This window comes from Ochotona princeps, chromosome 18, assembly GCF_030435755.1.
Source record: "Ochotona princeps isolate mOchPri1 chromosome 18, mOchPri1.hap1, whole genome shotgun sequence".
Lineage (NCBI taxonomy): Eukaryota > Metazoa > Chordata > Mammalia > Lagomorpha > Ochotonidae > Ochotona > Ochotona princeps.
Window position 1 is genome coordinate 42,046,716 of NC_080849.1, and position 14,857 is coordinate 42,061,572.

A 14,857-nucleotide genomic window follows, 5' to 3' on the forward strand; every position below is an offset into this window, starting at 1 on the left:
TTCAAGGCGAGGACTTTAGCCACTAGGCCACGCCGCCGGGCCCCAACATGAAGATATTTACATTACATGTGAATTCTCACTGACATGTAACTTCAGCAGAGGAGGATTTCAATAGTAAGAAGACCTGTTCTGTGGATGCCAGCCAGTCTCTTTGCTAGCTCCTTCAACCCCTGGCCAATGGGATCATGAACAGCGTGGCTATGGCAGCTGGTATAAGGGTAATCTGTGAGACCAAAAAGATTGAATTATATTCACCAAGGTTTGCATGGTTACAGCCACTGCTGACATTCAGTGTGGTAGCCATAGAGACAAATACTAAGTTCCCAGTATGGTAACTTTCCCTAAAGTGTACCTGGTGGCACCTTGACTATATCAATCTCTTTGCCTTTATGGAAGGGATAACATGTTGCTCTTATCAGACTAGACATTTACTGTGGTTTCGGATTTTTAGAGCTTCTGACATGGTGTATTTATTTGTTTATTTGAAAGGCATAGTTACAGATAGAGAGGGAAAGAGAAAAATAAACAGAGAGAGACATTAATCTCCCACCGACTGCGCCCCAAGTCACTGCAATGACCAGAGCTGAGTCAGACTGAAGCCAGGAGCATCCGGGTCTCCCACATGGTTAGCAGGGCCTAGATGCTCAGTCCTTCTAGATGTCTTACTTTCAAAGTGAGGAGTGTTTTCACTAGGAGATACAACAGTGATTCCACTGAACTGCAAGGTAGGACTATCAGTAGACCACTTTGGGCTCCTCATGCCTATGGATCAATAGGAACAGAAACATGTCACTGTACTGGACACAATCATTGATCCTGTGTACCCAAGAGGAAGTTGGGGTGCTGCTACAAAGTGGAGGCAAAGAAGAGAGGTCTGGGGCCAGCATTGTGGCATAGCAGGTCTGTGAGACTGGTATCCTACAGGAGTACTAGTTTAAGTCCTACCTGCGCCACCTCCTATCTAGCTCCCTGCTAATGTGCCTGGGAAAGCACCGCATGATGGTCTAAGTGTTTGGGTCTCTGCATTCATGTAAGAGACCCTGAACAAGCTTCTGGTTCCGGACTTGGCTCTGGCCCAACCCTGGCTATTGCAGTAATTTAAGAACTGAATCAGAGATGGGAGCTATCTCTTTCTTTCTTTGTTTCTCACTCTCTTTTTCTGCAATTCTGCCTTTTCAAATAAGTAAAATAAATCTTAAAAACATCTTTTTAAAACGAAAAGAATATGGAATACTGGTCATTTCTTAGTACTATTTGTGCCCTGTGATTTAAGTCAATAGTACCCCGCTGCCATGAATCCTGCACCAGTGGTGGCTGGGAGCAGTCAGCTCATGGGGGCTGGAGATGCAGACTTGCAGAGGACCAGAGGATAACACCAGCAGAGAGGTGCAGGGGGCTCACAACCAGGAAGGCGGAGTGAGCCTGGGGATTTCTGCAGGTGCTTGATCCTTGGTGGGGTGGTGGAAGAGGAGAGCAGAGTCCCAGGTTAGCATACTGGCTTGGTGGGCTGGTGAACCAGGCTTGGTGACTTTTGAATGGGATGTAGAACAGTTTGTACCAGGGTGCTGAACAAATTGACAGTCACAAGAACCAGGGCTGGGGATGGGCCTTGTTGGGGTAACTGGGGGGGTCACTCTGACTAGGCTGAAGCTCCCACTGGAGTACATGGGAGTTGAGTGTGTGGTAGACAGGATCGGACTGGGCCGCAGCATCCATTAGTTTCTCTAAGAGATGGGGCTGGAGACAAATGACCTAGAAATTGTAACTGGCAGTGTATATGTAGGTTGATGTTCGTGACAGACTGAGCCAGACCCCATACTGATAAGCACACACAAGAGTCAGGTCTGGGATCACTTTGGATAAGATTTCTTTGGGGATCTTCTCAACTGAACTGCTGGACTCAACTCTATGGGGAGAATCACAAGATCTGTTTCTAACCATGGAGCAGAGTGGCTTCCTCGGTAGAAAAGATGGAGCAGTGGATGGAGTACCCTTATGCACTCGGAGGATATGGCAGTCCATTGGAGCTTGCAGAGGACATATGGCAGCATTAACAGAGGAAGGAGAACAGAACAAATTGATCAACTACCCCAGCCACGTGTTTGCAGCGAATATCTGGGCGGATGGAGAATCTATGTCAGCCAATGGACCTTGGAAGCATTGCCTCATGCTTGGATTGGCAAGATAAACAGCATTTCAGAACTACTGAGCTATTGAAACCACTTGAGCAGAACCCTCAGAGCACGTTCCACACTGGGAACTCTTGGATGAAGTCGGGTAGTCGTTTCCCATCCCCAGGTACTGAGGCGGTTGGGAGACTGGGTGCAGCTTCTCCCAGTCTTCACCCTTCCCCCGATATAGGACAAAGGAAAAAGAAAATGTGGAAATAATGGTCTCACTCACTTTTCCCTCATCCTTGACCCTTCCAACTTTAATCAACTATGCAAACATCATAAAAAATAAAATTAAAAACAAGAAAAAGAAAACAAGTCAATGACAAACTATAACACAAGCCTGGAAGGCTGATGGCAGCCTAGACTTCATGAATGAGGACTTTGAGTTACAATGACCAAAGAACTGTGATCAACTGAGGTGTTTGCTGAAAAGCGAAGAGAACATAGCAGGAAGGGTGGCAGGAGGTAGTTGTAATAGCCAGTTGTGGCTACATGATCAGTTGTAGAAATGAGTTGTGTAATGGTGAGGAGCATTTCTGCCTTATCATATTAAGAATGTGTTTATCTTCCTATCTATCATTTACGTCAAATATCTTTGCTTTTCTCTTCTTCCTGTTCTCCTACTGTTTGACACAAATACACAGCTTTAGATCACATTACTTAAGTTAGTGCGTCAAGGAGAGGCACAAACATCACACAAGGACTTTGCATCGTCTGATTGTGTTTTAAGAAGTACATTTTGCGGGCCCGGCGGTGTGGCCTAGAGGCTAAAGTCCTCGCCTTGAAAGCCCCGGGATCCCATATGGGCGCCGGTTCTAATACCGGCAGCTCCACTTCCCATCCAGCTCCCTGCTTGTGGCCTGGGAAAGCAGTTGAGGACGGCCCAATGCATTGGGACCCTGCACCCGCGTGGGAGACCCGGAAGAGGTTGCTGGTCCCAGCTTCGGATCGGCGCGTACCAGCCCGTTGTGGCTCACTTGGGGAGTGAAACATCGGATGGAAGATCTTCCTCTCTGTCTCTCCTCCTCTGTGTATATCCGGCTTTCCAATAATAATAAAATCTTAAAAAAAAAAAAAAAAAGAAGTACATTTTGCATAGTTGTATCATGGGTGGCAGAAGCATGACTTTAAGGCCAGGGTAGTGGCACAGAGGATTAGGCTGCTCCCAATGCACGCATCTCCCATTGGAGTGTCATTTAGAGTCCTGGCTTCTCTGCTTTTTGATATACGCACCCTACTAGTGTGCTTGGGAAAGCAGCAGATAATGACTCAAGTGCATGGGCCCCTACCACACGGGAGACCTGGATGGAGTTCTAGGCATCTGAGGAGTGAATCAGTGGATGGAAGATCTCTCTCTTACTCTCTCTCTCTCTCGACTTTTCAGATTAAAAACAAACAAACCAAAACCAAAACTGAAATAACCTCCACCCCTACAAACTTCCCAAACAGTATGATTTCGCTGTTACTTTTCAGATTAAACCCAAGTTAACATGTGAATAGATATCTGATTGGCAAGCAGTAGAGAGCAGAGTTACTTTTATCTGCTAACTCATTTGGGCTATAGTAGGCAATCAGGTAATCTAACATGAATCTATGTTTTTCTGTGAAGGTATTTTCTAGGAGTGGGTTAGTTGTTCTTGATAATATGTGTGAACTTTAGTCAACAGTCTAGAAGGAAATATCTATAATTTCTCAGGGAAGACATTCTGTTTGAAGACCAGAGCATCAATTGTTGCCTAAGAGTTCCTGGTGTGCCAACCCACCTGAAAATGAGCTTCCGAGTTGCCAGCACTTGCTAAGGCAGGAGGCCACTCCTTTTAAAGGTCTTATATGTGTTACTCTTTGCAGACTGTTTAAAATTCTGAGCAATTAAAGGAGAATATTTTTTCCCGTTAAAAGTCAACATGTTATTAATTATACTGTTTTAGAATATTGATACAATTTTAAATTAAAAATGATTTGAAACGGATGAAAGTGCCTGGTAAGCTTATTTACATGGGATTTAGTTGTTTCCAGAGCTTGCTTTTCTATAGGCACAGGCCATGAAATTCTGGGGATGTGGAAGAAGGTTTGGGCCTGTGTTTGCCAAAACTAGTTCTTGGGACTTGAAAATAACCGTCTTATAAAAGGGTCTTGGCCTGGGATGGCAAATAAAGTTCAGTGCTATGACAACTTTGATGGATTTCAAACGCCTGGAATGCCGTATTAAGAAGGGTTATGACTCTGAGTCTGGGCTCGGGAGGAAAGAGTCGTGATTAATCACCTAGGTCTGCCGTGGGACAGTGAAGGGAAAGTATGATATATGAGCCATAAACTTATTAATGTCTGAAATTCTCTTGTTAATTTCTCTGTTGACTTGTTTGCCTTCTGCCATCCTCCATGTGGGCTGTAAGCTCCCTGAGAACATGAGCCTGGGCTATCTTACGTGTGACTCCATCTTCAGAACCTAGAACATTAGCTAGGTTTATAAATATTCGAAAATATGTATAAATAAATATTAACATATTTGCTGGATGTATTTTCTGTTCTTATTTTAACTCAGGCCAGTTTTTTTTTTTTTTTAAGATTTATTCATTTTATTACAGCCAGATATACACAGAGGAGGAGAGACAGAGAGGAAGATCTTCCGTCCAATGATTCACTCCCCAAGTGAGCCGCAACGGGCTGACGCGCCGATCCGAAGCCGGGAACCTGGAACCTCTTCCGGGTCTCCCACATGGGTGCAGTGTCCCAATGCATTGGGCCGTCCTCAACTGCTTTCCCAGGCCACAAGCAGGGAGCTGGATGGGAAGTGGAGCTGCCAGGACCAGAACCGGCGCCCATATGGGATCCCGAGGCTTTCAAGGCGAGGACTTTAGCCTCTAGGCCACGCTGCCGGGCCCCAGGCCAGTTTTTAAAAAAAGATTTATTTATTTTCATTGGAAAGGTGGATATACAGAGAGAAGGAGAGACAGAGAGGAAAATCTTCCATTCTATGGACAACAGCTGGAGCTGAGCCAATCCGAAGCCAGGAACCAGGAACCTCCTCCAGGTCTCCCACATGGGTGCTGAGTCCCAAGGCTTTGGGTCGTCCTCGACTGCATTCCCAGGCCACAGGCAGGGAGCTGGATGGAAAGTGGAGCTGCTGGGATTAGAACCAGTGCCCATATGGGGTCCTGGCACATTCAAGACAAGGACTTTAACCACTATGCTATCGTGCCGGGCCCCTCAGGCCAGTTTTAACAAGTCATTTCAGCAAGAGCCATTACTTTCTAAGGCATTTTTTTCTAGGATTAGCTGAATGAAGCTTAACAAATATTAATTAAATGAGAAAACAAGATATCACAATGTCCAATATATTACAATGTACTCAGTAAATGATACTTGAATCTGAGGTCTATAATGTTGTTGAGATTCTCTTCATGCAGGCAGAATAAATCCTTAAGCATCTCTCATATTGCAAGCCCCTGAGTCAATACTGGGGACAGACACAGGAAAAATATGAACACTGGCTTTAATAAACTTGAGGTTTATTTTACTTAACTTAAATGTTTATTTTGTTTTAATTGGAAAGGAAGAGTTCTACACAGAAGAAAGACAGATGTTTTATCCATCGGGTTACTTCCCAAATGAATGGCTGGGAGTTGAGTCAATTCAAAGCCAGGAGCCAGGAGCCAAGAGCTTCTGGTTCTCTCACATGGGTACAAGGTCCCAAGGATTTGTTGCACTGCCTTCTGCCTTTCCAGGACATTAATAGGGAGCTGGATTAGATATGGAGCATCTAGAATTCAAATTGATATCCATACAGGATGTTGGTGCCACAGGCAGCTTAGCCTATTATGCCATAACGCCAACCCCGAGCTGGAGTTGTTCTTTCAGGATTATAAAAGGAAACAAAACATTGGAACCCAATGTGATAACAGGGCTAAATATATGGTTTTCCTAGAGATGGTAAAAACAGGGCATAATCAAGTTTGCTGGTTATTAAGAGTCAGTTCTCACAGAAGAGAGATAATAGAGAAAGAGGAGAGCAATGTGAAGAGGGAAGTGGCTTTTACAAAAGCAAAGAGACATGGAATACACTGTTGAGTTCATGGGATTTTAGTAAATCGAGGATGCCTCATTAGTAGGAGAAATGGAAGGAGCCTAGGGCTAGGTTTGTGTTACTCAGTATGGTCGCCAATGGCACTTGAACCGTAGCTAGTTTGAAATGCGTTGTGTGGTAAGTATGGAGTTCACATTAGATTTTGAGGTGTTAGTAAAGAAATAGTAAAAGTTATCTCAAAAATATTTTTCCACTTTTCTCATATTTTGTTTCTATGGAAAGTGAAGGTTTCCTAGGCTACCATGTGAGGTCGGGCCTGCTGTGAAGGGCTGTGGATTTCACCATGGTGAGTCAGTTTACATGGCAGCAATGGAATGGGTTGCCCCGGGAGCCTGGGCTTACTGATGTCGATTATCTGGGCATCTCCTATGATTTGTATGCAAGGGAAAGGTCAGGAGTCAGACTGATACTCTCTTCCGTGATGACTTCCCTTGTGTTGATCCTCCGGATGGATCGTTCTCTTAGGGTGCTCTGCCCCTGCATTCAGTGATCAGACCTGGAGTGGGGCTAAGAAACTACATTTTACTTTTAGCAGCTGCAACATAACTCCCCTTGGGTCCTCAGATTCCAATCTAGGGAAGTTTAAAGGTAAGATAAGTCTGGTGTGCAACAGAGCTTAACCTTGGTCTCCCAGTGCCCATTGTGTTTATGCAATCAAGAGGAATTAGCTTTTGGGAAACACATTTTTTTACCGTGCTGTTCTTTCAGATTCTACTACTGTTAAAAAGTAATTAGACTTTGAGATCATGGCCATATGGTGGGTATTTAATAGCTCTAAGACTTCAATCATGTCATGACTTTTAAAATGCAATCATTTTATTAATTCTTAGTCATTTATTGATATATGTTATTACTTTGCAAGTTGATGTCTTATTGATTAATTTTGAGCAGGACATGGATACACTGAACAGGCAGAAAAAAGTCTTATTGAGACGATTGAGTAAATAAACCTTGAGTTTGCACATTGGTAATTTTTAATCTGTTTATAGATTCATGTAACCACCACCCAGATTAACGTATAACATGATTCCATAGGGTAGCCTTCTGCTCCTGTCTGGCTAGTATGTCTCCTCCAGGAGCAACTGGTAGGTCTCTGTCACTACAGGTCAGTAATAGACTCATCTTCAGCAGTGCAGATTTCTCTATGTCTGGCTATGTGTTAGCAGGGTTTGATTTCAGAACAATGTGGCTTTTAAAAGCAAGAAAGTATCAGTTGTAAAATCTTCTTTAATATATGTGTTCATGCCCTATAAAACCTTGAGAAAATCTAAGAGAAAACAAGTGGCAAGCAGAACGATACAGAATTTCTGCCTCTTCTTTGTATTGTAATTTGATTGTCCATCTACTGGGCAGAATCTGCTGTGTGCTATGAGAACAATGGAAATGAGGATGTGTGTATCTGTGTGCCGTAATCCTTTGGAACAAGAAAGCCATGCATACTCTAGTATCTCTGTGTTGGGATGAAAAGAGAATTGCCTGTGTAAAATCTGGTGTAAAATTTGCAGGCCAAGAACAACCTTTTTAAGCACAGTTATTATTTCAAGATACCTATTTATTTGAAATGCAAAGTTAGAATGAGAGAGATCTTCCATCTGCTTAAGTACTCCCCAAATGCCTGCCGTAAATGGGCTGACCCAGGTCAGAGCCAGAAGTGAGGAACTCCATCTGAGTATCCAGCGTGTGTGGCAGGGGTCTTAGCTCTAAGGCTATCATTTGCTTCTTTCCCAGATGCATAAGTAGGGAGGTGGATTGCAAGCGGAGCAGCAGGGACTTGGATCTGTGCTCATAAACGATGTGAGTGTATTGTAGGTGGAGACTGAATGTGACATGCTATAATGCTAGTCCCAGTGCAATGATTTTTTAAAAATTATGCTTTATTTAAATTATTTTTAGTTTTTTTAAAATCTTTTATTCTTTATTGCAAAGTCAGATATACACAGAGGAAGAGAGACAGAGAACAAGATCTTCCATCCGATGATTCACTCCTCAAGTGGCTGAAATGGCCTATGCTGCGCCAATCTGAAGCCAGGAGCTCAGAGCCTCTTCCGGGTCTTGCACACAAGTGCAGTGTCCCAAAGCTTTGGGCCATTTTGACTGCCTTCCCAGACCACAAGCATGGAGCTGGATGGGAATCGGGGCAGCCAGGATTAAAACTGGCGCCCATATCGGATCCCAGCATGTTCAAGGCAAGGACTTTAGCTGCTAGGCTACTGTGCCGGGTCCTGCACTTTACTTTTTTTTAAAAAAAGTTTTATATATTTATTTGAAAGTCACAGTTCCAGAGAGACGGAGAGCAAGAGAGAAAAAGGAAGATTTTCCACCTGCTGATTCACTTCTGAGATGGCTACAATGGCCAGCAGTGGGTGACGTCCAAGCCAGGAGGCAAGAGATTCATCTGGGTACCCCACATAAATGACAAGGGTCTGATATCTTGGGGCATCCTCTACTGCATTTCCCAGGGCATTAACAGGGAGCTGAGTCAGAAATGGAGCATCTGGGATACAAACTGTCACCTATATGTGATGCCAGCATTGCAGCCTCCAGCTCAAGCCACCACATTACAATGTTGGCCCCAAGAAATACACTTTAATTTCAGTTATTTTAACTGTCAGCGTTTTGATGATAGAATGTTTCCAAGTTCTTCTGCTTGTCTACTGTCCCTGAGAAGTATTTGCTGGTAGTTTCATTTGGCCTTGGCTTCAGGAGGAGTCGCAGAGGCCTACTGACTGCAATCACAAATGTAATGTTGAAGGGTTGGGTCAATGTTCTGGTTGCCTTATGTATGGATATACAGATACAGTATGATAGGTTGAACATCCTTTATCGGAAATACTCCATGTTAAAATATTCCAAAAGTTGAAACTTTTTGAGCATTGGCATGATTCCCAAATGGAAAATTGCAACTTGACCTCATATGACTGGTTGCAGTCAAAATGTACAAAATTATTAAGAATATAACATGTGATATAAGGCAACTTCATGCAACATACAAAATCAATATATTTATAGGTAAGCATGTATATACATGTTTATCTAGAGGATGTCATGAAGGCAAGTATACCAGAAAGTGAAGATATATTGTAATGTGTATTTCTGCTTCTGGATTAAAGATGGACTCCCAATGAAACTGTTAAGTATATCTTGACAACAGGATGCTGGACTCTCTACCATTGTCTATACCTACAATGTCATGATACACTTAAATAGAAGAATTATGGTCTTGTGACTGTTTTTGAGGGACTTAATACTGTTATAGGGAAAAACAGTGGGGGGGGGCGAGATGGAGGATGGGAAGGATGGAAGAGGAAATTCCTGAGCCTAAGGAACTGTATCATGAAAATAAATTTTAAAAATGATGTGAATTTATGTTCAGCCTATGTGCATATAAAGCACAGATTTTACGTCTGGACCTCTAGGATACTGCATCATGTATATGCAAATTTCCAAAATTGAAAATAGCTGAAGCCCCTAAGCATTTCTGGTCTCAAGCCTTTTGAAAAAGGATTATTCGCCCTGCACTGAACTTGTATTTCTACACACTTCTGTGTTCCTTGGCTCACAGGACGGGGCAGGGCGTTGGAGAGCACATGTGAATGGTCCTGGTTTCAGAATGAGATAACTGTTGGAGGGTTTCCTTTCGCTGAGTTTAGACCCTGTATGTCTCAGGTGCTCTATCTGAAAGGTCCTGTGGAATCCTTTCGCTCTCTGTTGCTTACTCTGAGTTATGCAAGTTTCCTACATAGGTTTCGTTTACTTGGCAACACATTTACCTTTCTGGGTGAGCTTTATTTACTAGTTTTCAGTGGTGTGTCTTCCTAGGCAATGGCCTCCTATATTGCGGCCCTATGATGTGTCCAATGCACATCACTTAGTCTGTACAGCAGACAAAGAACTGGTACAGCAGTTGGCCTTTCTTTTATTACACCAGAGAAGGATTGCAGACCATTTAAAAATATTTAACAGTTGGCCTAATGTATTTTTCCCTGTAGCCATCAATAACTATGTAGTGCATGTTTGTTTATCATGGTTGCGGTCTTACCTCCTGGTTTTGTTGTATTTATGTACTCCTTTCCCTTTTGAAGTGCTTCCCAATACTATTCAAGATTTTGTAAGCCTAGCACTTTTTTTTCTGTGTAAAGATTTAAAATGATGGCAAAGTGGAAGTTGAGGATGATAATACATGAATAAAGCAGTCATTATGATAACCACACAGCAGGCAGAAATCGGTCCCTAGTTCTTGAACACTAGCTTTGCACTAGCCAAAGAGCCTATGCTCACCACAGGTTTTTCAAGTACTTCCCAGAATCCCTTGGGAATTAACGTGGCCCTTTTGGGGGTGGGGGAGGGAGGACCATATCCTCCATATCACTTGGATTGGTTCATTAGGACTGTTGTAACAAAGTAACAAAGACTGAGTGGTCCCCAAACCATCCAAATTAGTCATTTGGTAGTTCTGGAGGTTAGAAATCTGGAATCTAGGTGTTGGCAAAGCCGTGCTCTCTCTGGACCATGTGGGGAAGGATCCTTCCTTACATCTTCACAGCTTTTGGGAAGCCCAGACATTCCTTTGCTGATGGCCTCTTAACTCTAGTCTTCAGTCTGTCCCACTCTTTGTGTGTGTTTGTGTCCAAACTTCCCCCTTTCATAACGGTGTCGGTGAATCTGTATTGAGGTTCACCTTAATGACTTCATCTTGCCTTGAGTCCATCTGTAAGGACCCTACTGCCCAATAAGTTCAAAATACAAATGGGGTGAAGGGCATGGACTTGTCTGGTTGGGTGTTGAGAAGACACCTGTAACACCTTCTCTTGAACTGCCTTCTCTCAAAGCGGCAGTGACCAAGCCTGTTTATTTGACGTTATTCACCTTGAATGTGGCCATGATCTAGTTTCTGGGGGTTAGGGTGATTCAGGAGTAACTAACCAGTTCTCTAGTCCTCTTTGGTCCCATAAAACATGACGAAAGAATCAGATCATCATGGAGCTGAACTCCAAGTAAGCACCAAGTTAGGTGAGCCACCTCTTTAGTATAAGATAAACTGTATTTACATGATACAGCTCCAACTCACTCAGCACAATTTTCTTTTAAACACATCTAATGAATGTTGTCAGTACTGACCCACACAACGGAACACTAGATATCCTGGGAATGGCCACTGTGGTTTTGCTTCTTGCTGTTAGGCACTCCCTTCCACTTTGCTGTTTTTCACAACTGGCTTTGGCTAAATTTGCTGACTTGATGTGCCCATTTTGTTCTTTTTCCTTCTCCTGTTCATTTTTAGGTTTTCTTCTAAGTTCAAGGCAAAGTTCAGCATGATGAGAAGAATAAAATAGATGCTTAACTCAGTATAAAATGAAAGAAGTTTCAGTACTGAGGAAGTATACATTTTATTAGGAATGTAATAAGGAAGAAAATGCAGTACAATTAAAAATATTATAAAAATAAATCTACATTTTTCTCATTATAAAATATCTATTTAAAAAATTTAAGAAAGCATAGATACACAGAATAGAAAATATAAATCACCTATGCTACCCTTTAATAGTTTATAACATTGGCAATACTTCTTGTTAATGCCTTGGTCTCTTCTCTTGCAAGTACACAGACATGAGTACTTTCTTGGTGTGTGTGACAGAATCGGTGCTGTTTTGTACATGTGGGTTATTCATCTTCATTTTTTTTAAGATTTATTTATTTTTATTGGAAAGTCAGATATACAGAGAGGAGGAGAGACACAGAGGAAGATCTTCTGTCTAATGATTCACTCCCCAAGTGGCCACCATGGCCGGAGCTGAGCCAATCTAAAGCCAGGTTTCCTCCAGGTCTCACACGCAGGTGCAGGGTATCAAGACTTTGGGCTGTCCTTGACTGCTTTCCCAGGCCACAAGCAGGGAGCTGGATGGGAAGCCCATCAGCCAGTACACGAACCAGTGCTTATATGGGATCCTGGTGCATGCAAGGCAAGGACTTAAGCCACTAGGCTACTGTGCCAGGCCCTACATGCCCTTTTAGTAACCTATTATAAATATCTTCTTATGTCATTAAAGATTTTTCTTCAGCATTATTTCATTTTGTCGTTCTCCACTAGAAATGATGTTCCACTGTAGGAATGTAGTCAAAGAAATGTTGTGAATTTGGTTTTAAAGGACATTTCACAGTTTTCCAATATGTCTTTTATTACAATCAGTGGTGTTATGGAAATGGTTGTAGTTAATCTTTGGATATATTCATACCTGCTTATTTCCTCAACATACATTCATGGACGTGAAATCAGTGGGTTAAATGTATGCAGAATTGACCACACGCTCCCTGGTAATGCTGGCTCAATGAACACTCGTGGCAGCAGAGCCTGCTTGCATGTTTCCTGGCATGTCTGACAATAGGACATAGTAAAGCAATGTAAGACTGTTCCAGTCTTCCTGGAAGACCATTGATACTGCAAAGAGATTGAAGGAATAAATATAAATGAACATTATTATGTAATTTTCAAGGGAAGGAGTACAATACAGGCAAAACTGACTTCATTTGGAGAAAAAAAAAAACAATTGTCTTGTCGATTTTTTGCAAACTTCTTGGTCATTTATGTTTCTAATTTTGTTACGTACCTGTTTATGTCTTGTACTACCTGTGCATTTATATGCAATTGCCTTTTATTTATAGATTTATATGTGTTCTTTGTGTTTCGAAATTGTGAATTTCTTTTTCACAAATAATCTTAACATTTTCCCAAGGTTTTATGTGTCACTGAAATTTATTTGTGAATTTCCCTTTGACTTGGAAAAACAGAAAAAAATCAAGCAAATTATTCTTTTATGATATATATATATTTTTACATTTCCAAGCTTAACATTTTTATTATCTGGAGTAGCTGTTTAGTCTGGTGATTAAACTATCCCTAATCCACCCCTGAGCACCTGGGTCCAATGTCCACACTGCCTCCTGCCTCCTGACTCAAGCTTCCTCCTCCGGCTTCTGTGACTTGAACAGAATACTGGATTCAATTCCTGGCCGCAGACTCTGCGCTCTGCCCAGCCTTGTGGCCTTGTGGCCTTGTGGGCATCTGGGGAATGACCCGGATAGCAGCTCTTTCTTTCTGCCTTTCAAATAAATAAAAGTTAAAATACTTTCCTTTACAATTGTAAAATTACATACCTATCGTAATAATGTTTTTGGGATTTCCTTTCACAATTAAGCATTTAGTTATTTGAATATATTGATGCTGCTATAGGATATGAATTAGTCATCTAATTTTTTTCAGTTAAATAGTTTTTCTAATATTTCAGTTTTTTCATTGGGAAATATGTGCTTGTATTTTTTTTCTTTATATCTATTCCTTTGATCTATTATTTCACTGGTACCACATTGCTTTAATTGCTACAATCCTATCAAGTTTTTAAAATACCTGGGAACATAACCATTCTAATTGCTATAATCTTATCAAAGTTTAAACTACTTGGGAGTACAACGTTATTCATTACTTAAGTGTTTTTAAAAAAATTTAAATTTATTTTAAAGTTATAGAGGACACAGAGGGAAGGGAGAGAGAGAGAGCGAGAGAGAGAGAGAGAGAGATCTTACATTTGTTGCTTCATTCTCAAAATGTCCACAGTGCTGGGGACTGTGCCAGGATGAAATCTGGAGTTTCTTTTGAGTCTCCCACATAGGTGCAGATACCCAAGCACTTGGAACATCATCTGCTGCCTTCCCAGGCACACTAGCAAAGAGCTGAATTAAAACTGGAGTGGTTGGGCCTCAAACTGGCGCCCATACGGAATGCTTGTGTCTTAGGTGGTAGCTTAACATGCTACGTGATCATGCTATGCCCTTTGCTTAAAGTTTTTAGAATGCTCTTGGACAGGATACTTAACATACAGCCTCTTCATTTATTTTGAAATGTCAGAAAAAAGCAAGGACAATTAATTCAAACTACTGCCTTAAAATCCATGCTTTGTAAGAAGAGTCATGTGCTTCTTGGATAGTTATGTTTCTTTCTTCCTTACTAATAACAGTAATTATAGAGCAATATCAGGGAGACCAATTGGTAAGAGTGAGCATACTGACAATGAAAACAGGCAGTCCTGGTTTTAAGACCTTACTTTGTCTTTGTTAGCTGTGTGCTGTGGGCAAATTAATTAACCTTTAAGAGTGCCAGTTTAACCATCAGTAAAAACAGGCATATAAATACCATACCTTTCTCACAGGGCAATAAGAGGATTAAATGAGACAATGTTTGCTAACACAGACCATCTCATTGCTATCAAAGAAAGAGCTTAATAAATGTTAATTTCCGTTTTCTTCTACTGGTCTAAGTTCTATTGTTTTAAAATAGATCTATTGTTATAAAATATATAGATCATCTAATTTGACTCACAAGAGCTTGACTCATTGGTGAGATTGTTTTTATGGTATTGAATTACATGATGATTCCATGGTATTGAACTTCATGATGATTTAATGAAAGTTGATGACAGTGGATATTCAATGATGAACTTAGAAAATGTTAAGTTTTAAAAAATCGAAACATATCAGTGGAACTTGCTGCATGTTTTTTATTTAGTTATTTTTAAAGATTTATTTATTTTGAAAATCGGAGTTACAT